General features: G+C 42.4%; 1 protein-coding gene and 1 long non-coding RNA gene across 5 annotated transcripts in view; one reads left to right on the top strand and one right to left on the bottom strand.

Moving 5' to 3' along the window:
- The window catches only part of LOC113219270, a 59,370-nt gene extending 57,096 nt beyond the window's left edge, over positions 1-2,274 (bottom strand). Inside the window, exons 1-2 of the long non-coding RNA XR_003306159.1 lie at positions 925-2,274; positions 444-695 (exon numbers count right to left, since the gene is read on the bottom strand). This is a non-coding gene — a long non-coding RNA (uncharacterized LOC113219270). The remainder of the gene's footprint in view (positions 1-443; positions 696-924) is intronic.
- Positions 1-27,130, top strand: part of LOC726948 (suppressor of lurcher protein 1) — a 388,735-nt gene that overhangs the window by 227,098 nt on the left and 134,507 nt on the right. The window lies entirely within an intron of this gene.

Raw genomic sequence — 27,130 nt, 5'->3', positions numbered from 1 at the left:
GACGACCGGTGTAATCGATCATTTTTTCGGAGGGAGGGGCCGTGACACAGCCGTTTTTAGCCCGGGACGCTATCAATCGTGAAATGACGCGATTCGACGGGAGATAGCGTGGTGGCTCGAAGCCACGAGCTAATCGAATTTATTTTACGCGCGCGTTCTGTTTGAGAACGGTAAAGGAGAGGGGGGGAAAAAGAGGAGATTCGCGTAGGTGATTCGTCGGGGGCAGACGGTTGAATCGAGTACCGTATCGCGGATATTATCGGGCTCCGTGATGCTCCGCCGTCCGCCGTCCGTGGCTCGAGCCGATACGCTCCGTTTCCCGCATCAGAAGCAAATTATAACGAGTGACCGATCACGAGCGTCGAGAGGGGTTAGGAACGTTTCGGGGCGGGCGGTTAATACGGCTCGATAGCCGATCGACCGATCGCATTATGCCTACCTACCTCTCGCGAATCGAGCTTAATCCTCATTCGCTCGCCGTTCTTCTTCCCCTTCCTCCTCGTTTGCGATTTTCTTCCTTCGATTTTCGTCGAATCGACGAATTCGTGAATATCGACGTTCCTCGCTAGATTCTCCATTTCTGAATTTCAGAAAGCGCTGCCATCTACCGGGCGATCACTCGTTCCGAGCATGCGCGAAAAAAAGATGTCCTTTTTCCTTGCTTCGCTTCGTGGTCGCCACGATCGACGGTGTCGCTGGGAAGAAGGAGAACGTAAAAAAGAAGCGTGAAAAGTGGATAGAATCAACGCGAAGATAAGAAGAAAATGGTGGTAACGCGTAGCGAGAAACTTTTTAACAATTCGAAGGACCACTTTTCGTCTTTCCCCGTCGATTTCTCCGGAGAATAAACGTTGAAATTCGTACAAGTTTCGAGAAAGCGATCGAGGCAAGGGGCAAGATGGAAGAGACCTCTTCGATTTCTACCTGTATCGGCCATTCTCGAGCGAACTTTTTGGAAACGTCGTATTTCTCACCGTGCGTATTCACGTAACACGCGGCGACAGCAGCGACTGATATTTCGTCGTTCGCGGACGGACGAGTGTCGAGAACTAAGAGGGAACGCGACACGGGACGGATATTGTTGTTTTTCGACGACGAGTTATTATAGGTGGGGGGAGAAAGAGACAGAGCGAGAGAGAGACGGTTTGTTTTCCTATCGATGCGTGTACGGTTACTACTACGTATCACTGCGCGTTCTCTGTACAATTCTTCCACGCGACTTGCCTCGTGGAATATAAACACTCCGAGTTTATAATTTGAAGCGCGAAGAAATTGAGAAGAGGTAGCGTATAATTTATGCAGATTCTTGCAGATTAACCTAATCTAAATTAAATAATACAAGGCAAACTTATTAGCCGGAAACTTTCCCGGGTTTAAATTAATTTCCCTTCTCTATCCTTTTTTTCCAGAATCTTTTATCCATCTAATATAAATTGCCTGTATATATAAACCTTGTAGCGTGTGGAATTCGAATTGCTTATTATCGCTCGTTTTCCATCGTCGCATCGTTCTCGACGCTTTCGAAGAAGGTGGACAGATTCCGAATAATTGGAATATCGAATTCCGAGAGATTGAAATATTTAAAAGAAATAATCACCGGAGGAGGGAGGGGAGGGCGGTAGGAAACGTCAGAAATTCTTTGCTGATTATTCCCCGGCGAAGAATCCGAATAAGTCCGGTTTCGATGCTCTTTTCTTCGTTCTCCTCGATGCAGCGGGTTCGGGATATTGGATCCCGAGTTATTGAAATGTCTAAAGGGGAAGCACGGGTTTCGGCCCCGTGGCCCCAATAATTTCGTCCATTGCTCCTCCCTTTGATGCACAACGGTTTTCCACATTTTCCACCGCGTAATCGGCCGCGTAAATCACCGCGTTTCTGGATCTCGTTCTCACGCCAACTTTCACCAAAGTGACCGAGATATAACTTTATAACGGATATACGTCATCCATATGTGGTACGCGAGAATATAACCCACGCAAACTCACTCGTCGCTCGACCAAATATAATCTATCCTTATCTTTCCTTTCTTTTTACTCTCTCTCCCTCTCTCTCTCTCTCTTTCCATATCGTTTCGTGTATCCAACTCTTATCGACAAATCGTTACGTCTGTAAACTTTCAACACTTTAAGCTTAATCTACAAAAACTTATCGATAATTTATAACGATTTAAATTAAAATAGATGTTTTAAGAGATGTCACATATGTTATTGATAAATTTACAGAATATTTCTAATCAACTATTAATTTTAATCCGTAGATCGTTTTGAAAATAGGATTGTAAAATTTTACATCGAGATTATCTTTTTATAAATTCGAGAATGAATTTCGCATCCGCGCACGAATTATTCACGTCGCTCGAAACGTAACTCCTTCCTCCTTCCTCTTCTTGAACAAGCATATACATCATACACGTATAGATAGTTCGAGTTTCGTCGCGGAACAAAATTTCCCGTTACATCTCGAATTTCCCCCGCTTCTCATTTCCCTCATCCACGAATCATCGGCGCGAAGATTTATCGCATCGAGGAGTAGAATCGTCGTTCCTTCGTGTTCTTTCTTCCCTGTTGATAGGAATTATCGCGAGTTACCCCTCTCTCTCAATATTCAATTCTTCGCGATCGAATTTTCCTCTCGACGCGAGGAGGAGGAGGATGGAATCAAGGAGGGGAGGAATGTTCCAGCGAGAAAATCCAATCCATCGAGAAACGAGAAACGAGGAGTCCATCCGTCTCCTCCATCATCATCGAAAGCGTACACGCGCGTTCGCGGAGGAACGGAAAATCGATGCTCGTTCCTCGATCGAAGCTCGTTAATCAGATCGAACGATTCGAGCCCGATGATTTAACCGACCTTTCCAATAAATATTTGACGGCCGGATCAAAGATGGCCTACGTACGTACGTAGCCGAGTGCACGTAAGCCGCGATAAATTCCATGTTCCACGAATGCTCGATTCGACCATAAATCAACCATCTATGCAACCGGCTTTCTGAATATGGAATGTTAACCGTATATCGAAACGCTGTTCGCTTATAATGCGTGACCTCCCTCTCTCCCCCCTTCTCTATCCACCTACTCCCCTCCCTTCGATACGATCGCTACGACCTAACTAATAACTAATCGGTGAATCTCAAAATATGAACTAGCAGCGTTGCTGTTGAATTATCGATACAGGTTGGACGAGAAAGTGTAACGCGAATTTCGGCTCAGAAGTGATAATTCAGTTTTGTTAAAGGAACCTCGTCGGTCAAATTCGAAAAAGAATCGGTAAAATTTCATTTTTTTTTTAATGTAACGATTCTTTCGAAATTCGATATATCGATTTTTCCTTTTATCGTAACCTATATATATATATATATATATATATATAGATTCGCCATTACAAGAATTCGATTTCGTCGAAACGGTCTCTCCATCTATATAAATATTACTTCGCCGAGACTTTCGAGACTACCGAGTCTCTCGAATATTTCCACATAACGCTCGTTACTTATAAATTTATCATCGACCGAGATTTCGATTCCACGAAACTATTACCTACATATATATATATATATAAAAGAGAAAGATATATATTTGGACGAGTGTAACCGACTATCGACTCCCCCCGAAAGTAGCAAAGTAGTAATTCCATCTAACTCGCGAACCTATACTACACCGGCCAAAACTTTTCTTCTTCCCACCCCTCATTGTATCCACCTACCTATCTCCCCCTCCTCCTCGTCATCAATCCGGCAAAGTGACCATCCACGATGACAAACCGTAAGGGGGTTTCTAATAACTTTAAGAGTATAATAAACGGGAGTGAGTAGCCCGTCGAGATCCTTTTATCCTCCTTCGCGATAGCTCCTCCTCCTCTCCTTCTTCCTCGAAGGATGGACTCGACAAGGTGGAGCTCCTCTCCTCTCCCTTTCTCCCTTTTCGAGCGTCTTCTCTCGCGGCGAGAAAATGTGAAATTATCGAGGAGACGGCAGGGCGGCGGTCCGTCCATCCCTTCGAGGGATGGAAAAGGAAGGAAGGTGGCGAGGGTGCGATGCGGGTGGAGGGGAGGAAGAGGTGTGCGTGCACCGTGGTTGGTAAACGGTCGGAGGGCGCAGTCTCGGCTCGGCGCGCCGGGCATTCGCGTTCGCGGGCCGCGTGCTCGTTGCTCAGTTTCGGTCCAGGTGCAACCGCACGACCTTCCGCCGCGCGCGTCCCTTCCAAATGTCGTCCGATCGTCCTCCTACACGACGAGGATAATACGAATAACAAAGGGTCGAGAAGAAAGACAAGCGCAAAGTTTATCGTGAATCGTGAGATTAACGCTCGAGGAGAGAGAGAGAGAGACGGACTACAGGGACAGTTTTCTCCAGTTTTCATATTCGACGAGTTTTAGTTTTCTTTCTTTTTTTTTCCCCTCCCCTCCCCCTCGTTTCGAAGAAAGAAACGAGAGAGCGGAGCGACGTTTCTTCCCTTCCCCCTCCCCTCTGTTCGAGACGCGCGTTTTCCACGCGTTTGAATAGATCACGATCCATTTTCTTTCATCTCGCGCGAATTAATTGTCGATCGATAATTTAAGATCGGAGGGAGAGGAATACAGGATGGAACATTCGCCGTGGACTTCTCGCCGCTGAAAGAAAAATTCTTCTTCCTCTCTCCCCCGAAATCTTGTTCGATTCGTTGGGGGGAAAAAACATGGGCGCGAAACACAGCGGGGCGCAGCAGTAGTAATTAAACGGCGCCGATTCCCGGGCTCCAATTAACCGAAACATTTGCGCCGAGCTAATTGCTTAAAAAAAAGAGAGAGAGAGGGAGAGATTGGATCCTGAAACGATTGGACAGAGCTCGTTTCACGGTCGTCGATCGCGTAAAGTTCGCTATCCGTTGAAAATCGGGAGGGGGGAAAGTTGGATAACGAAAATCGCTCTCCTTCCTCCTCCTCCTTCCTTTCACCTTATCCGTCTTATCGTCATCAGTTCCTGTGTATCGAGTTAACGTGTTCTCAGCTCGTAACTCGACGATCAAACTGAGAATCGAAGCCCTGGCTTCGGTGATCGCTCGCTTCGCAGGCTAAAAGTTCGATCGCCTCTCCTTTTTTTTCCGCCCTTGTTGTTCCGTCGTCGTTGTACTCGGCCGAGAGAGCGAAATATCCCCCGCGTTCCACTCGTTCCTTTCGTTGTTTTTTTTTTTTTTTTTGGACGCTGCAGGACGGGTAGGTTCGATCGAAACGTCGATCACCCTCTCCTCTTCGGGCCCGGGAATTCTCTGTCGATTATCTCGGTGGAGAGAGAGAGAGAAAAAGTGGAAAAACAAACGTGGATCGCGAGTGGATGATCTCGTCGATAGAAGAAAGAAGAGGAGGAGAAGAACTGTGTGGAAACAACAAGGAGATATATATATATATAAGAAGAGATAAGTGAGAGAAGCTGGTTAAAAAGTGGCGACGATGTTGCTGTTTACAGTTTGGTGGCTCGTCCACGCATCCCCGTTGATTCTGGCCGTGCAACGGGTAAAGGAGCTCGGTGACGGAAAAGGTAGGGACGAAAGGAATCGAGATTAAAACGTGTTTCTTCTCCCTCGAAACGCGAAAGAAACGCCCTCCTCCTCCTTCACCTCGTCGTCGTCGAGTATGAGCGTTTACTTAAACAAAGGGCCGGATGGGGACGATTACGACGGGGGGGCGCGCGAGAAAGGCGAGCACGCGATAACCCGACGACAGACAATTGCAATTGTGCAATAAGAATACTTCTCCCGTGCCCGTGGCGATAATGGAGCCTTCTTCTTCCCAGAGATATAACCTCTTGCCTCGCCGGAGGACGGAGGCGGAGGGTGGGGGTTAAAGGGGAGAGCGTTGACTCCGCTCAATGACGCGAGATTTCCACTTTATTAAAACGCCTCGCCCGCGAACGAGGGCGGCGTTCAACGGGGTCGAGTTAAAGTGGCGGCGTTTCGTCTTACCTTCCTAGAGCGAGGGTCGACTCGATTAAAATGACAATAACCGTGTTTCCTCCCTGCGACGGATAAATGGCTATCCGTTTACACCCCTCGCCGTTTCGAACCGAGCTCGACCAATTAAACCGTTCCTTTTCCATTCCATTCCCTTTCCACTTTCGATTGTTCCATCGAAGGGAGGGACGAAGATCGAAGGCGATGCGATCGTCCACTGTGTCCATCCGATCCCGAAAATTCGTCGAGCGTGAAATTTGGATTTCGCCCGGATGTACGACGAATTCCTCGCCGAACACCTCTCCCTTCCCTTCCCCATTCGAATTTAATCGGCCGATAAGAAGTTTAAATCGGCGAAACTGCTCGCCTTATTTCACCCGTGGCCCGCCTCGCTTTCCGCGTGTTTGCGCGCATTATCCGTGGCCGCTCCATCCCCTTCCGGCTCCTCTCCCTTCCGGTTAGCCGAGAGGAAGCCGATCGAGGAGGGGTTAATTTCGAAACAATGCGACTCGAAACAACGTGATTTCACGGGGGAGGGAGGATCGACATCCGCAACGACTTTTCGCGCCCAATTTTTTTCCAACGGATAACTGTTTCCGTAAAAAGGGAGAACCTGTCGGACCGTGAAATACGATTGCAACTTGTTGAAAAATATTGATAATCGAGGCCGTTGAAATTCTCGATGAAAGATTTCATTTCAACGTGAGGATTGTACAATTTTAAACGGATTACGTAAATCTATCTCGAACTTTGTTCTTTGTAATAACACGACGAGGAAATTCTTTTCTTTCCAAAAATTTATTGTCGAAAGGAAGCAAACTGATGGAATCTGCGAATGCAACGGAGAGATGCGCAGACCTTTGAAAGAAAGGTAGTCCTCCCCTATGCGCGCGTATAAATAAAAGCACACTGGAATAAAAGGAATTGGAGGAGGCCAATATATCTGCGTAGGAAAATTTTTAACGACACTCGCCGGGACGAAATTTTTCCCCCTCCCCTCTTTCTTTCTCGCTCCAACTTTGCTCGCGTAAAATGTATCTTCGTTACTTTCGGGTTTTAAGGGTCACGAGCAAATTGAAGAAACACTAGTTGCAAATGAAGACAAACACGGAGGGGGGAGGGAAAAGTTGTAGCAAACGGCGACTTCAAAGCGGGATTCCCTCTGTCTTATCGAGAGGATCAAATTCCTCGAAACTTTGTAAACAAGTCTCGTATCCTGGAAACTTTGGGAAGGGAACAGATTCTTTCCGTTCCGTACACGGCCTGCCATGGGGGATGGGTTAAGAGTTAATTTCTCGTTTATTTTTTCTTTTCTTGCTTTCAAAGTTAAGATTCAAAAATTAAACTCGAATTCCGTTCAAAAATACCTTCCTTCAGCATTTTAATCTCCGCTTCGAGATAAAGAAACGTTCGAAGAGAAAGAAGAAAGGAGAAGTCATCTTCTTCCTCTTCTCCTCTCGAATCGCGCAACCACTGATCCACTAAATAGCGTAAAAGTTGAAGAGGGAGGGGGTGGATGTTCAATTTTCCCTCGGCTGTCGGGGCGAAACCTAACGATCGGCGAATGGAAAGAGGGAGGGATGAGGTTAGCCCCCTCCATTTTGGCGGGGAAATTAAACAAAGCGAAGCGTACAGAATCGGCACGAGCCGCGATAAAAGTGAACGGCGGCGGCGAGCTAACGACGAGATTGAATCGACAAAGTGCAAGGATGAGCTTCGACAACGTTCCCGCTGCTCTTCTGTGTCCCTCCCCCTCCCCCTCTCTCGCTCGTTCGTTCGTTTTTTGTTTCGGAGTCCAGGCAGAAAGGAGCAATTTGTGTGCGTTTGTGTGTGCGTGTTTGTGTGCGTTCATTTGTTGAACTGACGCGCGGCGTGCACGAACAGTTTTATGCCACGCCGCTTGTTTCATTGTCCCGTCGTTTCCCTTTATTTTACGCTAACAATTTTACAAAAAAAAAAAAAAAAGAGAGGAAGAAAGAATGAAAGGAAGAAACGCACATTCGGGCACTCGAAGGACGAGTCGAGTCCGTCCAACGAGTTATGGGTTCCCCTTTCACACTCGTCACTTTGTCCACGTCTAATCCAATGAAACGTCACGCGTTTCCCTTTCTCTCTCTCTCTCTCTTCTTTTTTCCCGGAATCGCGTTAAAAAACCACCCCACGCTTTTCCGCTTATTCCGCTTATTTACGATTATTTACTCTCGTCTCGAAACGAGACGAATTTGAATCGGCGTTGCGAAAAAGGCGCGGAAAGAGGGAGAGAGGAGGCAAAAGATTCTTCATTTAAACGGGAGGGGGGGAAGGGAAGGGAGAGCGGAGTGGCTATTTTTGATTCGTTTAATTTGTTCCGTAAATAAGCGACCGTTAAATTGGAGTCTTTCCGCGATTAAAGGAGTAGGCGCGAGTATAACAAGCGTTATTACCGACGCGATTAAAGCGAAGGTTGGAAATTCTTCTTTCGCGGCGCCTGTTTTTCCCCCGTATTACGCGTAACAAAGTGGATTTTTAATTAATTAAGAACAAGTCTCTCTCTCTCTTCCCTTCTTTTTAACGCGATTATATTTATACACATATCGAGCATTCGATAATTCGGCTTAATTATTCCAACTCCGTGAATCTCCACCCTGTATCGATATCCACCCCCCCCGATTCGAAGGGAAGAATCGTGATCCGGAACGGATAATATACCACGGCTGTAACCCGAGCAACTTGGTAACCCGTTACTTCGTATACCTCAGTTTATCCCTAACCTACCCCTTCGAATTATTATTATTATTCGAGTCGATCGAGAAGAGAGATTTCGCGCGTAATCTTCTTTGTAATTAACAATTTTATCGATAATACACGGCGGGTATGTAATCTCGATCCGTGAAAAATGACGGAAGGAGGAGGGGGACGATTCGTTAAACAACCGCGATTTTGGGTTAATTAGCGATTATGGAAATACGATCGCGCTTAATTGAGAGGGAGGGGAGGAGGGTAGTAGTAGAGTCCGGTTATAAAATAACGCGAACAGATCGGGCGAAACGGTTTCGCCTCCCGCGGCTGCAGTTGGAAACGCGTGTGACCAAACACCATTACTAATTACGCTCCCTACTCCTCTTATCCCCCCACTCCAGGAACTGGCTCAGTAAATTGCCTCCATTAGGTGGCATACCCTTCCACCGCGCTACTTGCTTCGGCTTAACGTCGCAACAGCTGCGACCATCCTCCTACGTGCCCTGCCCCCGTAAATAGCCCCCCCTCCCGTAAAAATACGAGGTCGAATTAATTCGGTGCATTAACGAAGGGGCGGGGGAACGAATCGACGTTCGAAACTGGGAACCGGTCCAACGGCGCCCCTTCACGCACCCACGCACACGTAGCCCCCTCCCTTCCGTCCCAAGGAGTTTACCCGACACACTGTTTACCGGTTGCTCCGTCCTGGATTTTACGGTGTCTCTCGACTCGATCGGAATACCGCATGATAATCCAAACTTTCTTCCCTCTCCCTCTTTTGGCTATGGTCGAAACGGTGATGGACACTGCGGTGAATGCACGGTCGAAAATATAGATAAAGGAGAAGGAAGGAAGGAAGAAATTCGAGGAGGAGCTCTTGGATAGCCTGGTCGAGAGGATAGCCTGGATAGTTTCTCCATTTTTGACGATTCGTAGCTGAGAGAAGGGTATACAGACCGTCGCCCCGTTAGTTAATTTTTAATTTAACGAGTTTTTCCACTATGGATAATTGCCATTTAAATTAAAGGCGAGGGGAGGGGAGGTTCGACGACGAGATCGATACGAGAGAGAGAGCGGGGAGGGAGGGAATAGCCGGCGGCCGTGTACCCGACGTCCCCCACGGTCCTTAAGCCGGCCTAAGCTAACTTAAGCTCACTTAAGGTCGGCGTCGTTCCGTTCGTCGCGAGATGAAATTGGAACGCGTGCTTACTCGTCCAAATTAAATACACGGTGAATGACGTTTACGTAGCTGCCGCCACGTTTTCTTACGTCTAGAAAGCATTTGTCGCGGCCCACCAATTCCGGATGATTAACTTCGGGGGAGGGAGAGGGGGGCTTTGTTCGCTTCCTGGCCTGGGAACTTTCCAGACTTTCGCGATTCCAGCGTCGAATCTTGTTACAGGTTTAATTAAAACGTTACAGCAACCCCCCTCTCCCATCTGTAATTCCTCGTTTCGCGCCCCCCCTCTTAAAGTTTTAAACTCGATCGATAAGCGTGTGTATCGAGGCGTCGCGTCGCGTTACGTTACGTCGCGTTCCATTCCAACGAATCGATCGATACTTTTTTCTTTCTTTTTTTTTTGAGTTGATACGTCGAAGAAAGTGGAAACAACGCGAGAGGAAATGGGTGGATACGTGTTTGGATACGAGCGCAGTAGCGAGTGTCAATATCATTCGCGACACATATCGGAGAAATTCGGTGGTAAATAATAAGTGTCGATATCACTCGGATCGAATTGACGTCCTCGGTTCGATCGCTTTTCTCGGATTTGTATCGAGCTTTCTATCGAGTTTATATTATATGTGTGTATATGTATGTATGTAATTAATACAAACAAAATCGGTATCGTATAGAAACGATACATTTCCCGTTTAAAGAAATATCCGAGCGACCAACGTTGGTTAAACTCTCGGTTATTCAAAACGATAATAAAAGATTACTTTAATCCATTAACGGCGGTGGGCGTCGATCGATGTCAACCCGTTCCCGACCAGTTCCCGCGGATTTTTATCATTTTTTTCCTCCCCCCGTTCCTCCCATTCCTTCCTCCTTCCTTTCTTCCCTCCCCTTTTTTTCCTTTTTCTCAAATTGTATCGCGCAAAAGTGAACCGCCCCGAAACCGCCCGATATTTCAAAAGAGGCGCAAAAGAAGGGGATTTTCATTTTCATTAAAGTAATTACTTTACGCCCCGAGCATCCTCGTGTTCCTTCAAAGTATCCAATTAATTTTTCATCGCAGAGTTACCTTTCAATTTTATCCGCAAAGCAAACTCAATGGAGCGAATTCAAATACCGGCCTCCCTCGGGGGTGCCAATCATTTATCGATAACTTTGATTCACCCCAACGGATAATAAAATACTCCTCCGCTTTGATAAATATCTCGCGCGTGCTAATCACACGAAACTCCCGAATCGAAAAAATAAAAAGATCCAATGTATCTCATCTATCTTAAATTTCGATCGAAGGATCGATACCAAACTTCGAGGAAAAAGGGAGCGTGGATCTTCTTACCGACAACTTCTTCTTCCCACTTCGAGGAGGAAGAACGCAGCGTAACATTCCGTTGTGCAACCTTCGAGTCGAGAATGAGAGGAGTTTTTACCGAGGGACACGTAGAAGCCTCGCCCCCTCTTTCTCCACCCAGACGCTGGGCGGAGGCGGAGGGATCTCACAGCCGCCTCCATCGTGTTTCTTTTCTTCCCGCGACACGTCCCGCGGGTTTCCGTTTGCCGTTCCTCCCTCTTTCACACAGGGATGGATACGGTTTCGACGGATGAAAAGTCCTGGTGGCCTCGATTCCGCGACACACCGATCCTCTCTTCATATATATATATATCTACGTGGTACATAGTCGGATACCATTGTCGCCGCAATAAAGTCGTGGCAGGGCGCGACAAACAGCATCGATTCACCGGGATGGAATTATTTCTTTCCTACAACCTTTTCAACCCGCGCCACTTTTCCTCGACGAAACCCTTCTCCGCGATAATCGTCCGCTCCGTGTTTTCATATCCTCTCGAAATTCTCCACGCAACTATATATATTGGGTTGGCAACTAAGTAATTGCGGATTTCACTCGTAGATGGCTTCAGTTGAATTTTTAGGTTTGCTGGCGTAGTCCAAATGTAAAACACATTTTGTTATTTGATAGTTGGCAGTTCAACTGTCTGATCGGTAAAAAAAGTTTTTTGATCGGTTGCGTAGTTTTCGTTGAAAAATGGAAAATCAAAAGGAACATTATCGTCGTATTTTGCTTTTTTATTTTCGCAAAGGGAAAAACGCATCGCAAGCTCGCAAAAAGTTATGCGCTGTTTATGACGACGAAGCCTTAAAAGAACGGCAGTGTCAAAATTGGTTTGACAAATTTCGTTCTGATGATTTTTCACTCGAAGACGAAAAACGCTCTGGTCGTCCAGTTGAAGTTGACGACGACCTAATCAAAGCAATAATCGATTAGGATTGTCACAGTACAACTCGTGAGATTGCGGAGAAGCTTCATGTATCGCATACATGCATCGAAAACCACTTAAAACAACTTGGCTATGTTCAAAAACTCGATACATGGGTTCCTCACGAACTGAAAGAAAAGCATTTAACGCGACGCACTAACAGCTGCGATTTGCTAAAGAAACGTAATGAAAATGATCCATTTTTAAAACGACCGATAACTGGCGATGAAAAATGGATTGTTTACAACAATATCGAGCGGAAAAGATGGTGGAGCAGGCCACGTGAACCAGCTCGAACAACATCAAAAGCTGGTATTCGTCGAAAGAAGGTTTTGTTATCAGTTTGGTGGGATTACGAAGGAATTGTCTATTTTGAACTCTTACCACCCAACCGAACGATCAATTCTGTTGTCTACATCGAACAACTAACGAAATTAAACAATGCGATTGAAGAAAAGCGGCCCGAATTGACAAATCGAAAAGGTGTTGTATTCCATCGTGACAATGCAAGGCCACACGCATCTTTGGTCACTCGGCAAAAATTATTGGAGCTTGGTTGGGATGATTTGCCACATCCACCATATAGTCCTGACCTTGCACCATCCGATCACTTTTTGTTTCGATCTTTACAAAACTCCTCGAATGGTAAAAATTTCAATAACGATGATGATATCAAATCGTACCTGATTCACTTTTTTGCTAATAAAAACCACAAGTTTTACGAACGTGGGATTATGATGCTGCCTGAAAGATGGCAAAAGGTCATTGATCAAAATGGGCAATGCATTACAGAATAAAGTTATTTAGTTCCATGAAAAAATTGTCTTTGATTTTCTAAAAAAAATCCGCAATTACTTAGTTGCCAACCCAATATATGTACAAATATACGACCAACTCGAACGATAAAACAGGTATCGATTATTATTACGTTCGAGATTCCCCTCCTCGATTCTCGCCTTCTTCTTCTTCGAAGGCACGCGAAATTCCCGCAAACGGAACGGAATGCGAGAGGAGGGGGGAGGACAAAGAAGAGCGCGACCCGTTTCCTGCACGCGTCCCCCCTCCTCGTTATAGCCATTATAGCGTGCACGTACGCGTGTACGTGCGTGGAGCAGCGGTTCGAATAGAAGGAGGGCGGGGCTTTGAATAACGGCGTGAATAACGTTGATAAGCATCCGGTCCGTGACTCCACGCCACGCTCTTTATCTCTTATCTCGTGTTTCTCTACCCGTTTCAAGAGAGTATTTTTTTATATTTTTTTGACGATGGGAAATTAATCGCGCAACGCGTTCCTTTATTTTGCGACGATTTGAGAGAAATTATCTTGAAAAATATTTATTTCTTCGAGGAGTGTGAACGTATTCGTAGGGTTAGGATCGTTTATATAAGAAAGGAGAAAGGAAGGGGAGAGGTTTCTCGCGTCTTATTGCGGAAAGCCAGTGGATCCGATCTCGAGGGCTCGTTTCGTCTGTCAATTAAGAGGCGATTTAGCTCTTGGCAATTGGCAAAGTTCGGGACGCTTTATTCTTCTCTCGAGGCGAATGATTGAGATTTAATTCGAGGGAAGATGACGCTATCGACTCTTCCCACGGTGATAACAATTTCGTGATCAGGGAACGGCGTATTATCGACAAATATCTCGCTTCGATTCGATTCATCTTTTTTATCGATCGACACGCTAAATGCCAGGTTTTATGCATCGTAGATGAGCGAACAAATTTTCAAAATTTTGTTAACGAAAAAAGAGAAACGAACGGGTATCGAAACGAAATATTATTTTATTCGAAAGTTTCATCGAGATATATATATATATATATTAAAAATCGAGAATGAAGAGAAGAAGAAAAAAGGAAAAAAAAAAATCCTCTCCTCGATATTTCATGAAACGACATTTTCCATTCTCGCTATAGAAACTGAAAACTGAAACTGCCTACCAAAGAAAATGCGACCTATTCGCCCGTCCCCGGTTAATCTTTCTCAAGCACGGTTCCGCGTTATTACCGCATATTGCTCCAACCCGAGCACCCATTACACGCTGTGAAAACACACGTGACACATTTAACGTTTGCTCAGAGGGTGGAAAAAACGATCGCCAAAATTTAATCGAAGATATATTCACGTGTATTCATCTCACCTTATAATTATACATATCATATTTCCACGAAGAACAGAAAGATTAGAACATCTTCGATGCGAAATTTGAAGGAAACAATTCGTTCCTTTATTCCTCAGAAACTTTAACTTTCAAATTTATCTCTCGATTTCGATTCAACGAATTTCCCTTCCCTTTCCAACGAGATCACACACTCCTCTGGTAATTTCGGAGGATGGAAATTTCCGCTGACCGGCTACTACCTTTTCACCTTTGAGCCTTCCCTTTAGTCGCCAGAGACGTTTCGTACGCGATCTTCCCACCTGTTCTCGCCCCGTACGAAACTCTCTCTCGTACGTGGCTTCTAGAAAGTAAGGATAAATCTCGGGGAAATGATACGTCTCTCGACGAAGATACGATTAACGTGCGCGCACATATCTTAAGGGGGGGGAGAAATGGGTGTATTTAGGATCGAATCATATGAATTATCGGATTTCCTCGGCTCGATGGAGGGTCACGTACGCCGCTTTTAATTCGAATTGTAAAACGAGTTAGGGGAAGTGATGTTTAATTTTTGTTGGGATAAGAAACGGTTGACTTTGAGTCGAGGTTGTCAAGGATCGATTTAAAAAGATGCACGATTACTTGTTTATCCTTGACGAGATGACGTTTAAATCGGATATCGATTATCGTTTATTTTCGTGGAATGGAGAAGAGGCTGTCGAAGGATGAGCTACAAATCGGGAATGATTTGAACATTCGAAATTCTAAAATTATAAATTCTATAATATCTCGTGGTTATAATTCACGATTGATCGAAAGGAACGGTTTTAAATATTGATCGAATTGGGGTGCAAGAGATATTGGAATCAAAGGGATTCGCGAGTTAAATTGAAGATGATTCGAATTCGTTGGAGGGAAAAGTTTCGGATACATTGTCTCTGTTCCTTCGATTAATGCGCGGTAAACTCGGCACGTGCAACAACCCTTGGGTCCAGTTTCTGGGAATGTTCCGCATAGCAATTCCACGGATCACATGTGACGCGCGCGTGCAAACGTTATGCAAGGAAACGCCGACCGACGTTTGCATTATCAATTTATATATTCCTTACTTTTTCTCGTGTTTAATGCAGTATCTGGAATCTATTAAAATTTATCGCGTCGTTTTATATACCTTTCGAGAGAAAAGCTGTATAATTCATTTCTCTCTCTCTCTCTCTCCCTTTTTTCTTCGCGAATCTAGGTTACACGCGCGCAGATACGAATAAGTTCTTCGCTCCCGTTTACTTAACAAATAGGTTCACTTTCGTCTTGACCGAGCTCCCATTCCCAGTGCTGGATATTAGTATTACTTGTTTCCAGTTTCATTCTAAGTGGTGAGCTTTGGTAAACCGCGAATGGAATTTCGGGACGTTCTCTCGACGACGATAGCCCTTCAAGAACTAGTTTATACGCGAACATCTCGCCAAAGTTCCAATTTTCTCGAGCGCAGTGATCTTTCTCCTTTTTTTCTTTTATACACGCGTAATCCAATCGAGAAATTGAGTTATTTCTATTTTTTTATTATCCACGAATTATCCTCCCGATGAATGATTAAACGTTTTGTTGAATTTGGAGGATCGATTATAATTCTACTTTTAGAAAGGAAAATTGTTGCGAATATTTTTTATTATCCACGAATTATCCTCCCTCGATGAATGATTAAACGTTTTGTTGAATGCGATTTGGAGGATCGATTTAATTTTAATTTTAGAAATGAAAATTGTTCCCCTCGTTGCGAATATTTCTTTTCCTTTTTTCATTATTCGCATTATTTTTTATTATCCACGAATTGTCCTCCCGATGAATAATTAAACGTTTTGTTGAAATTTGGAGGATCGATTTAATTCTACTTTTAGAAATGAAAATTATTGCGAATATTTCTTTTCCTTTTTTCATTATTCGCGTTATTTTTTATTATCCACGAATTATCCTCGATGATTAAACACTTTGTTGAATGTGATTTATTAGATACAAATTTGGAGGATCGATTTAATTCTACTTTTAAAAATGAAAATTATTGCAAATATTTCTTTTCCTTTTTTCATTATTTTTTCATTATTCGCGTTATTTTTTATTATCCTCCCGATGAATGATTAAACGTTTTGTTAAAATTTGGAGGATCGATTTAATTCTACTTTTAGAAAATTATTGCGAATATTTTTTATTATCCACGAATTATCCTCGATGATTAAACGTTTTGTTGAATGCGATTTATTAGATACAAATTTGGAGGATCAATTTTACAAATTTTACTTTTAGAAATGAAAATTCTAAGTTCTCCTCGTTGCGAATATTTTTTTTCCTTTTTTTATTATTCGCATTATTTTTTATTATCCACGAATTATCCTTCCGATGAATGATTAAATATTTTGTTGAAATTTGGAGGATCAATTTAATTCTTCTTTTAGAAATGAAAATTGTTGCGAATATTTCTTTTCCCTTTTTCATTATTCGCGTTATTTTTTATTATCCACGAATTATCCTCCCGATGAATGATTAAACGTTTTGTTGAATGCGATTTATTAGATACAAATTTGGAGGATCGAATTTAATTCTATTTTTATTAGAAATGAAAATTGTTCCCCTCGTTGCGAATATTTCTATTCCCTTTTTCATTATTCGCGTTTCTGATATTCGCGAAAGAATTCAATATCGCGGGGAGAAAAAAATTGAAAGGATAAAAAAAAAAGAAAAAAAGAAGGAAAAAGGAAAAAGCTTATATTTTTTTCGAGTAAAAAAAAATACTCGCAGATTGCGCGCGAAAGCAACGCACCGCAACGCGTTATTTTACCCTTGGTAAACACACGCACTGTATGAAAATATATATATATATATATATACGAAGCTATATTCATTCTGTGCAGAGGATATTTAATTACCGCTTTTCAGGGGCAAAGCATGTAGTTGCGAATGCTTGCAGTGTTTTTTAGTTTCGGTCTTTAGAAAGCCAATTTTATCAGTTGCAGTTGACGTGTACCGCGTGCGTGTGTGCGTGTTGCACCCGATACGATTTATTTATACGTATTATTTTTCTCGAGCGAAAAGAGAGACTCGAGAAATGTATACGCGCAATTGTTCGAGGGGAATGAAAATACAATAATAACGTACAAATTAATTCTTCCTTTCTTTAACTCGATCGAATAAATCGAAAGAACATCGAGCCAAGTTGAAGTTTTAACGAAAGCTCGTATCAATATCAATGAATCGTGTTGATAAATAAACGTTAAATTATTATCGATACGATTTTCTCCCCGAAATTAAATAAAAATTTCATACTTTGCAATCCCTGACAACAACGAGCTGTTGTACGCGCTCTCAAAATATTCAGTTTATTCTCGAAAACGTGGAAAATATTTTGAATCGAAAGGAAAACGTTTCTTAAAATTCGCATCCTTTCCTCCGCACCACTTTATTTATTCTTGAAAAAGCAAACATATATATATATATATATACACACACAAGAGAAAGAGAAGAGAAAGAATTATATACAAGGATATCTCTCCTTCCCCACTTTTTCCTTCCTCCTTCCAAAAAATACGACTCCTCCCTTCTCCTTCTCCCGGCTTTCAAGCGCCCGCCGAGTAACTTTTTCTCCCCGCCTCGATAATTCTTGTCCGGGCGGGGATCGTTCACGCGCCATCCACCGCGCTATCCACCCTTGACTCGCCTCGGTCGAGCGAGTCGAGGCGGCCGCCCGATCGGGGATCGCCCATTGTTCACGATCGCGCGGCCACGTTTCGCCACCGATCGATTAACAACGTAATTAAACTATCCGGCGGATCCTGTAACACGATTCGTCGAACGCGTGCCCCGCGATTGGTTCATCGGAATCGCATTCCCTGCGTAACGTCGTCCGTTTCCGGAAGGCAACGATCTTCGTGTAACGCGCCATAACTCTCCGTTGCGTCGAAGAAGAAGTTAAAGAGGAAAATTTGTAAGAAATGGATTAGAGATTCTTGGATATTTCGAAAACGAGGATATATTTTCATGATACGAAGAGATTCTATTTGATCCATGGAACTTTGTGTATAATTATTATAATTGTGGAGAAATTATTCGCGAATGTTGGAATTGCAGAGTATTTTATTTTTTTTTAGGAAATAATTAAGGATGAGTTGAGTATTTCGATTAAGCGGATTTTTAAGTAGGATGTCAATTTTAAAGGAATAACGAATTATTCTTTTTATAGTGCAACGGTTTAGGCGATTTTCATTGGCATCCAATCATTGTACAGCATTTCTCGTTATGGGTTATAATTCTGTTCAAAAATAGACTCGTTTCGAGCAACTCTAAATGCCATCGAAGTGGATGTTGCTTGGATTAGCTGCTTCCACTCTGGCTTCCAATTTATCATTGTTCGATAATACTCGATTCTCGTTTCCACGCTTGAATTTTTGAAACTCAAGAACGAGCGAACAAGAATAATCGTTCGCTTCTGGAAAAAATTGAAAAGAACTCGTTATAGAGAAAGATATATAAATTAAGCAGAGTTTACGAATCGATCGATATTATCCATTCTGAAAATTGGCAATTTCATTGGAACATGGATATTTATTTTATTTTATATTTCACCACCTAATCCACGTTTCACTCCCTTTCCTATCGTCGAAACGCGCGTGTCACGTTCGATTAGCCTCCCTCGTTTCCGCCAAATTTATGGTAATTTATTCGCTTTTATCATGTTTACATTCGCCCAATGTTCACGCGTGTTCTCCTCTTTTGTCAAGTCATTCCACAGGCTATATTTCCATTTCATATCCCTCTATTTTTTTCCCCTCCTTTTTCCTCGTTCTGTTTTCCATTTTCCTTTTTTTCCCTTCCCTTCTCTCTTCTCCCCTTTCAATCTACGCTTTTACGATGCTTTTACAGACTTACGAAAAAAAGAAAAGTATATATATAAATATATATAGAGAGAGAGAAATGGATGAAACACGGATGAAAGGACAGGCGGTGAACAGGAGTCAGTTTGTATTCATAATTTTCTCATTGACGAAATTAACGAGGATTGGAGAGGAACGGCGAGAGAGGGGAAGAGAAATTTTCTCCACTGTGATTAATGGAAATTTTGAAGGGCGCTCGTTAACGCCGCGATAATTACGCCATCTCGGCGCTCCTTTGGCGCGCCACGATCCCCTGGTAACGAGGAATGACGCTTCTCTGCGGTTAACCGTTATCGAGACGTTTCCCGCGGAAACGTTGTTGTCGGACAATCTTCCAATCCTCGAGAAGCCTCGACGAGGCGGGGCGAACATAGTCGTAGGCTTCGAATCAACGATCGAAACTCCTTGGGAAGCAACAATTTGTTCGAACTCGTTTCCTGCGTAATTAAAGGATCCTATAATATAATTCTACGTCTGTTTTCTGCAACTATTATCGCAAGGATAAATTTTCTCTCCACGGTTCTTCCCTAAATCCTCGGATCGTTCGAATTAAGAATCGAAATGGAACCAATTCCAAGGAGAGAATTAATTAAAACAAGCGGAAAAGAAAATGGAGAGAAAAAAAACGCAACGCGATGTCCATCGTAATTCTCTCAAGTTTTCCAAAGCTGAGCCAAGCTTCTCTCCTCGCGAAGAGAAACGGGCAAATAGCTGTTTCTCCGAGTGGAAAATGCCTCTTCCCCCTCCACCAACGAGGATTTTCAACAAGGTCGCGTAAAAAAATCGCACAAATCTGATTCTTCTTCGGGAAACCGTTAAATATTTATGGGAACGCACATCGATCGGAAACGCGCGTCTCAATGCCACTTCCAATTATATATACATATATATGTGTGTATATCGTGGCATGATGTAATCGGATACCGAGACACCGAGTGTTTCCGACAACACGTCGAATCCTCGAAGCCAGTCTCAATCCTATTCTCTATATATTCTATATATGTATATATATATATATATATACCGTCAAGAGATAAAACAGATCGCAGTTACGTCATTTGGTGATTTCGAGCGCATCTCGGTTGGACGAAGGAGCACGTAATATTTTAGTAATCGTTGGAAACAAATCGAACGAAAACGACGACGAATGTCTCGATGATTGAATGAAAGCAACGTTCGCAAAGGTGATCGAATCGCGTTGTAATTATGTCTGATCGTTGAGAGAGGACGGTTGGCCGAACCGTGAATCCTCGAGCGTAATGTATATATATATATATATATATAGAATATATACCGTCAAGAGATAAAACAGATCGTAGCTACGTCATTTGGCGATTTCGAGTGTATCTCGATTGGACGAAGAAATACTTTAATAATCGTTGGAAACAAATCGAACGAAAACGACGAATGTCTCGTTGAATGATTGAATGGCAGCAACGTTCGCAAAGGTGATCGAATCGCGTTGTAATTATGTCTGATCGTTGAGAGAGAGAGAGAGAGAGGGGGAGGGAGGACGGTTGGCCGAACCGTGAATCCTCAGGCGTAATGCATATATATATATATATAGAATATATACCGTCAAGAGATAAAACAGATCGTAGCTACGTCATTTGGCGATTTCGAGTGTATCTCGATTGGACGAAGGAATACTTTATATATCGTTGGAAACAAATCGAACGAAAACGACGACGAATGTCTCGATGATTGAATGGCAGCAACGTTCGCAAAGGTGATCGAATCGCGTTGTAATTATGTCTGATCGCTGAGAGAGAGAGAGGGGGAGGGAGGACGGTTGGTCGAGCCGTGAATCCTCGGGCGTAATGCCGAATCTGCAGTTGCACTCAGCCCCGTTACAACCCATTAGGATGTTTGATGAATAGCGGAGCGCGAAGGACTATCGGGAGCCGCGCGTTCTCTGTATTTCGGTCTGCACGAATACGGTGGCGCACGGTTTCAATAGATGGCGCGAAACCTTGGAACGATGCGAATGGATGGATGGATGGATGGATGGATGGATCAGAGGGAACCGCAATAACACGCGCGTCGCGCGCGCTATTCCCCTTGATTTATTCCACCGCCGAAACTTTCCACCATTGTACCAAGTCTCCTCGCCTCTCCTTCTCTCTCTCTCTCCCCTCCCTCTCGCGCGTCTTTAAAACTCGACCAGATGTTTTCGGGTTATTTCGTTCGTGTACACGGTGCGTTTCACGGTCGACAGATGTCACGGTAGGAGGAGGAAGCGCGTTAATCTCGCGTAATGAATGGGATAAGTAAGACGTGGTGGTCGTGATAAGTCGTAAGCTGAGAGAGAGTCGCTTACTATTATCATTATTATTGTTATTTTTCAAGGTAAATCGTGTATTATGTAATACGCACGATGTGAAAATATAAAAATTTGCATTTTCACGGGGGAAACTACTTTACAGCCGTTTTATATTCGAACGCTGTGTGCGGTGCACTTTACGTAAATGGCGGTGATGTTTAAAATGATCGGAGATGAAAAAGAAATTTTATATAATGTAAAATCGAATGGCGCGAATCCGCTCCATCCGCTCTTTTTTTTTTTTTTAACGCGAATTTTTAATATTACTTTCATGCACGGGCGAGGATGATGAATATTATACTTGCGCCTTTCATTGAAATTTTAAATTTTTGAAATTTGAAAAAAAAAAAGAAAAAAGAGGAAAAAAAAACTTGTCAAAGCGCTTGTACGCTCGAGATCTCTCGCGATCTCTCTCCCTTTTTTTTTTTTTTTTTCCGTTATCTCGGACCACGTTTCAACCACGTGCCACGACTCCTTTGAGAGTTCATTTTTAGGTCATTGGATAATTAATTCGAAAAGAAAGAAAGAGAGAAAAAAATGAAAAAGCGCATTCATTCTCGCGGACGAAATCTTTCGAGACACGTAAAAAATACATTTTTACATCCTTATCGATATTCGCGTCGAGATCGTTTTATCAAAATTTAAAAAAAAAAAAAAAAAGAAAGGAAGAAAAACAGCGCGAAACACGACGAAATCGAACCGATACCGCTGTTGTCCATTCCCATTTACGTTCCTATCAATTAGTTAAAAGTAGACCGGTTTTTGTACACAGAGGGGAAAGGAATAAAAGGGAGAAAAGCAAAAAAGAGAAAAGAAAAAGAAACGAGCAAGATCCGCTCGCATCCCGTGGGATTTTCTAGGGAAAAAGGGAAGTAATTTACATTCCGATTCGGTGAATCGATCCGTTCAAAACTCGGTAATGAAAGCGTGAACGGCGTTACGGCCATTAAGGGCTATTAGAACGGTGATGAACGGATCAGGAGGAGCGCCGGTGGTGTTGGCATTGCTGTTTCCATTCAAGTGCAAGTACGGCTTGTACACGAACAGGACAGCCGCGGGGCTTGTAATTTGCGCGCTAGAGTGCATGGAGGAACAAAGAGAAAAGGGACGGATGGAATAGAGAAAGCGGCCACCGACCGAATCCCCACGCCCTTACGAGAGAAACGGTTCGGATATTTCGAGAGCAATACCGAATGACCGACCGAAAATCCGATTTCGTTTCGAATCGCGTCGCTTTCCACTATCGAGGACAACCTATGAATTCCTTTCTCTCTCTCCCTCTCTGTTCTTCCTCTTTCCATTTCCTCCTTGACCAAATTGAGCCCCTTTTCCGACGTTGCCGCGGCTTTAACCCGCCGCTCCGCGCCTCTGCAAACGTCTCAAATTGAGGTAAGCGCCCGGTCCGCTCCGCGACTCGACCGCTCGACACCGATCCGCTCCATTTCAGGACCAGTTTCGTCCCCTTGGAAAATAATTTCCAAGTCGAGTCCCAAGAACATAACATGTACACGGTGTAAGTAAGTAGAGGTCCTGTTTCAACCCTATAATCGCACGTCGCTACTTCCTTTATATACACGTGTATATATATATATATTCTTACGAGATAAGTACGAGTTTATATACAGGGTGTAGTGGAAATTATGTGTATACCTATTTCAACCTTATGATATCCCTACTTCCTTGATACATATATAGTAGGCGGATTGTGTGTACATGTTTCAACCTTATGATATCCCTGCTTCCTTGATACGTATATAATGGATACGAGTTTATATACAAGGTGTACTGGAAATTTTATGCGAATCACGATATATCACTATTGTTCGTTCGTATACACTTTGTGTTTTTTCGAATCGCATATCCTTATTTTCTTGACTTTCTTGATATACGTGTAGGTACGAGTTTATATACAGGGTGTATTGAAAATTATGTATCACGATCTTTCGTATATACCTTGTGTTTCAATTTTATAATCACATTATTATTTCCTTGATACACATATAAGTTATACGAGTTTATATATAGGATATACTAGAAATTATGTACGGATTGTGTATGTTTCATTTATAATTGCATATTCATATTTTCTTGATATACATGTAGATATGAATTTATATACAAGGTGTACTGAAAAGTATATGTATATCTGTTTCAATCTTATAATCTCATATTCCTATCTCCTTGATACACATGTAGATACGAGTTTATATACAGGGTGTAGTGAAAATTATGTATGGATCACGATCATTCGTATATACTTTGTGTTTCAATTTATAATCACATTACTATTTCCTTGATACACATATAGTAAATTAAACGAGTTTATATATAGAGTGTACTGAAAATTATGTGCGGATTGTGTATACTTGTTTCAATCTTATAATTGCATATCCTTATCTCCTTGATATACGTGTAGGTACGAGTTTATATACAAGGTGTACTGGAAATTATGCGCGGATTCTGTATATCTGTTTCAATTATAATTGCATATCCATATTTTCTTGATACACGTGTAGATACGAGTTTATATACAGGGTGTACTGAAAATTATATGCGGATCATGATTTATCGTTCATATGCACTTTGTGTTTTAATTTTATAATTAAATTTAATAGTTCATTACTATTTCCTTGATATGCATATAATAAGTTACACGAGTTTATATATAAGGTATACTGAAAATTATATGCGAATCACGATATATCACGATTGTTCCTTCATATACACTATTTTTTCAATTTTATAATCGTATATCCTTACTTTCTTGATACACCTTGACTTTTTTTATATACAGGGTGTACTGGAAATTATGTATGGATCACGATTTATCACATTACTATTTCCTTGATACGCATATAGTTTATATACGAGTTTATATACAAGGTGTACTAGAAATTACATACGAATCACGATATACCACGATTGTTCCTTCATATACACTTTCTATTTTTTCAATTTTATAATCGTATATCCTTACTTTCTTGATACACCTTGACTTTCTTTATATACTGGGTGTACTGGAAATTATGTATGGATCACGATTTATCACATTACTATTTCCTTGATACGCATATAGTTTATATACGAGTTTATATACAAGGTGTAGAAATTACATACGAATCACGATATACCACGATTGTTCCTTCATATACACTTTCTGTTTTTTCAATTTTATAATCGTATATCCTTATTTTCTTGATACACCTTGACTTTCTTTATATACTGGGTATACTGAAAATTATATATGGATCACAATCATTCGTATACACTTTGTGTTTCAATTTTATAATCGCACATTGCTATTTCCTTGATACGCATATAATAAATACGAGTTTATATACAGGGTGTACTGAAAATTATGTGCGGATCGCGATTTATCGTTCATATACACTTTACTATACTTTATGTTTCAATTTTATAATAGTACATTGCTATTTCCTTGATATGCATATAATAAGTTGCACGAATTTATATATAGGGTGTGCTAGAAATTATGTGCGGATTGTGTATACCTGTTTCAATTATAATCTCATATTCCTATCTCCTTGATACACGTATAGGTATGAGTTTATATACAGAATGTACTGGAAATTATGTATCACATTACTATTTCCTTGATACGCATATAATAAGTACAACTTTATATACAAGGTGTACTGGAAATTATGCGCGGATTGTGCATATCTGTTTCAATTACAATCCCTATCTTCTTGATACACGTGTAGCTACGAGTTCGGATGTACTGGAAATTGAGCGCGATACAGTGAAATCGCGGATCACAATATATCACGATTTTTCGTTCGCGTATATACACCTGTAAAGGGGCGGAGAGGGATTAAAGGACGATCGAAAGTGCACCGGGGGAACTGGGTCCCCCGGTTGGGTTTTCCTTCGTCGGCTAACCCCGCGGTCGCCGCTGATTTATCGCAGCTTGAATTTATATCGCAATTAAAGTGGGAACTGCGCCGCATTTTACGCAAGAGATATCGATGCCGCGCCCGCAATGACCACTGTCCAAGACAGCGGCCTGCGTGAAAGGTATCTCGTGTCGAAAACCTGGAAACGGGGAGGGGAAACGGCTATTCTTTGAGCCCTTTACTCTTGGTGACGGGGCGTCTTTTGTTCCTTCCTCCCTCCTCTCCTCCCTTCTTTCTCGATCCTTCGAAATCATATCCATAAATCGAGAAGTCGTCGTTCGTAACGTCGAGGGGGAAAAATAAATTCCATTTCTGGGGACGTTCTGGTGGGGGATACTCGAAAGTAAAAGGGTTGTTCGTTACGGTCCAAGTAGCGCGAGGGAGTCGGCTCCGCTTCGAAACTCTGCTGAAAACGTGCTTTCTCGATCGACTAGTTCAATTGTTTCACGACGAATGACTCGAGAGCGTTTTATCGTTATCATCGTCATCGTATCAACGATTCTAAACGAATTTTGGAAGAAAAATTTGCGATACTCTTTCTTTTTCTCTGTCTCTCGAGATTTTAAACGAGAAAAATGATACGTGACGAGATGCTCAAAGTTCGCGCAAGTACGAAAAGAAAAAGAAAAAAAAATTGCGAGGGAGGAGGATGAAGTGGCAATTGTATTTTTCGCCGCTTTAAACGCTGTTTTAATATCCAAAAGGTATGGGGAAAGTTTCGGGGGCCATGTTAAACCTTGTTACTTCGTCCGATCTTGCGATACTTCCGCCCCCTAACAAGCCAAGTTCCACGCTGACTTGAAAATTCAGGAAAATTTGGAACTTTGGTTCGAAGCATAGGTGGAAAGCGTAGCTCGAAGGTAATAACATCTTTTCGAGAAGAAGGGGAGAGGGGAGATGATGGACGATTGGAACGATCGGTCGTCCTACTTGCGCCACGTTCGATGAGTCGCGTTACTCGACGTGGTTTAATCGGCAATGAAAAACTCCGAGGTAAGAGGAGAGGGCAGAGTGAGAATTTCTTTATCCATAATTCAATAACTTTTAACTTTTTTTATATGACAGGGAGGGAAATGGCGGAAACTTTGAACAGTTGCCTCGGTTTAAAGAACAATTAAGTTTGAAGAAATTTGAACCGCCCCTTAAAAACTTTCGATCAAAGATTTTTAACGATATTTAAATGCCCGGTAATATCAAAAGTACAAAATTATCCTCTTTCTTTCTCAAAGAGATCTGCTAAAGTCTCGTAACGTTTCACTTGTTTATTTATTTTTAAATTATTTTTCCAGGATACAATTTCTCTCCGTTCTTGGAGAAATATTAATCGCAACCTTTCGATGGTTTCTGCCGCTTCTTTGCCGGGTCATTAGCCCCACGGTCATTACTCCCACGATTCTTCACCGATAACTTCTCTTTCGAAACAAGTGCATACTTACATTCGTACGTATCCGAAGGTAATTAATCGATCGACCTGTTACGCGTTGAATAACTGCGGATATATCGATCCTCTCTCTCCTTCCTCCTCCTCCCCTCCTCTCCGTCGAGCCTACGATATTCCTTTATTTACGAAACGAGAAGGGAAGTATTAAAAGTTCGAATCAGATTACGACGACGAATGGCGAATTTATAAACTCGAGCCAATTTTCGTCGGAATTAAGAATTACTCGAGTTTGAAGGGAGGGAATTTTTTCTTCCTTTCTTTCTTTCTTTCTTTCTTAAATCTCGAAGCTAACGAATTTGTAACTTTATCGCCCAAGTTTTATTCCAAGCGGCGCTGTCGTCG

This window comes from Apis mellifera, linkage group LG15 (genome assembly GCF_003254395.2).
Source record: "Apis mellifera strain DH4 linkage group LG15, Amel_HAv3.1, whole genome shotgun sequence".
In the NCBI taxonomy this organism is placed as follows: Eukaryota; Metazoa; Arthropoda; class Insecta; order Hymenoptera; family Apidae; genus Apis; species Apis mellifera.
This window is presented reverse-complemented; position numbering and strand designations above follow the sequence as displayed.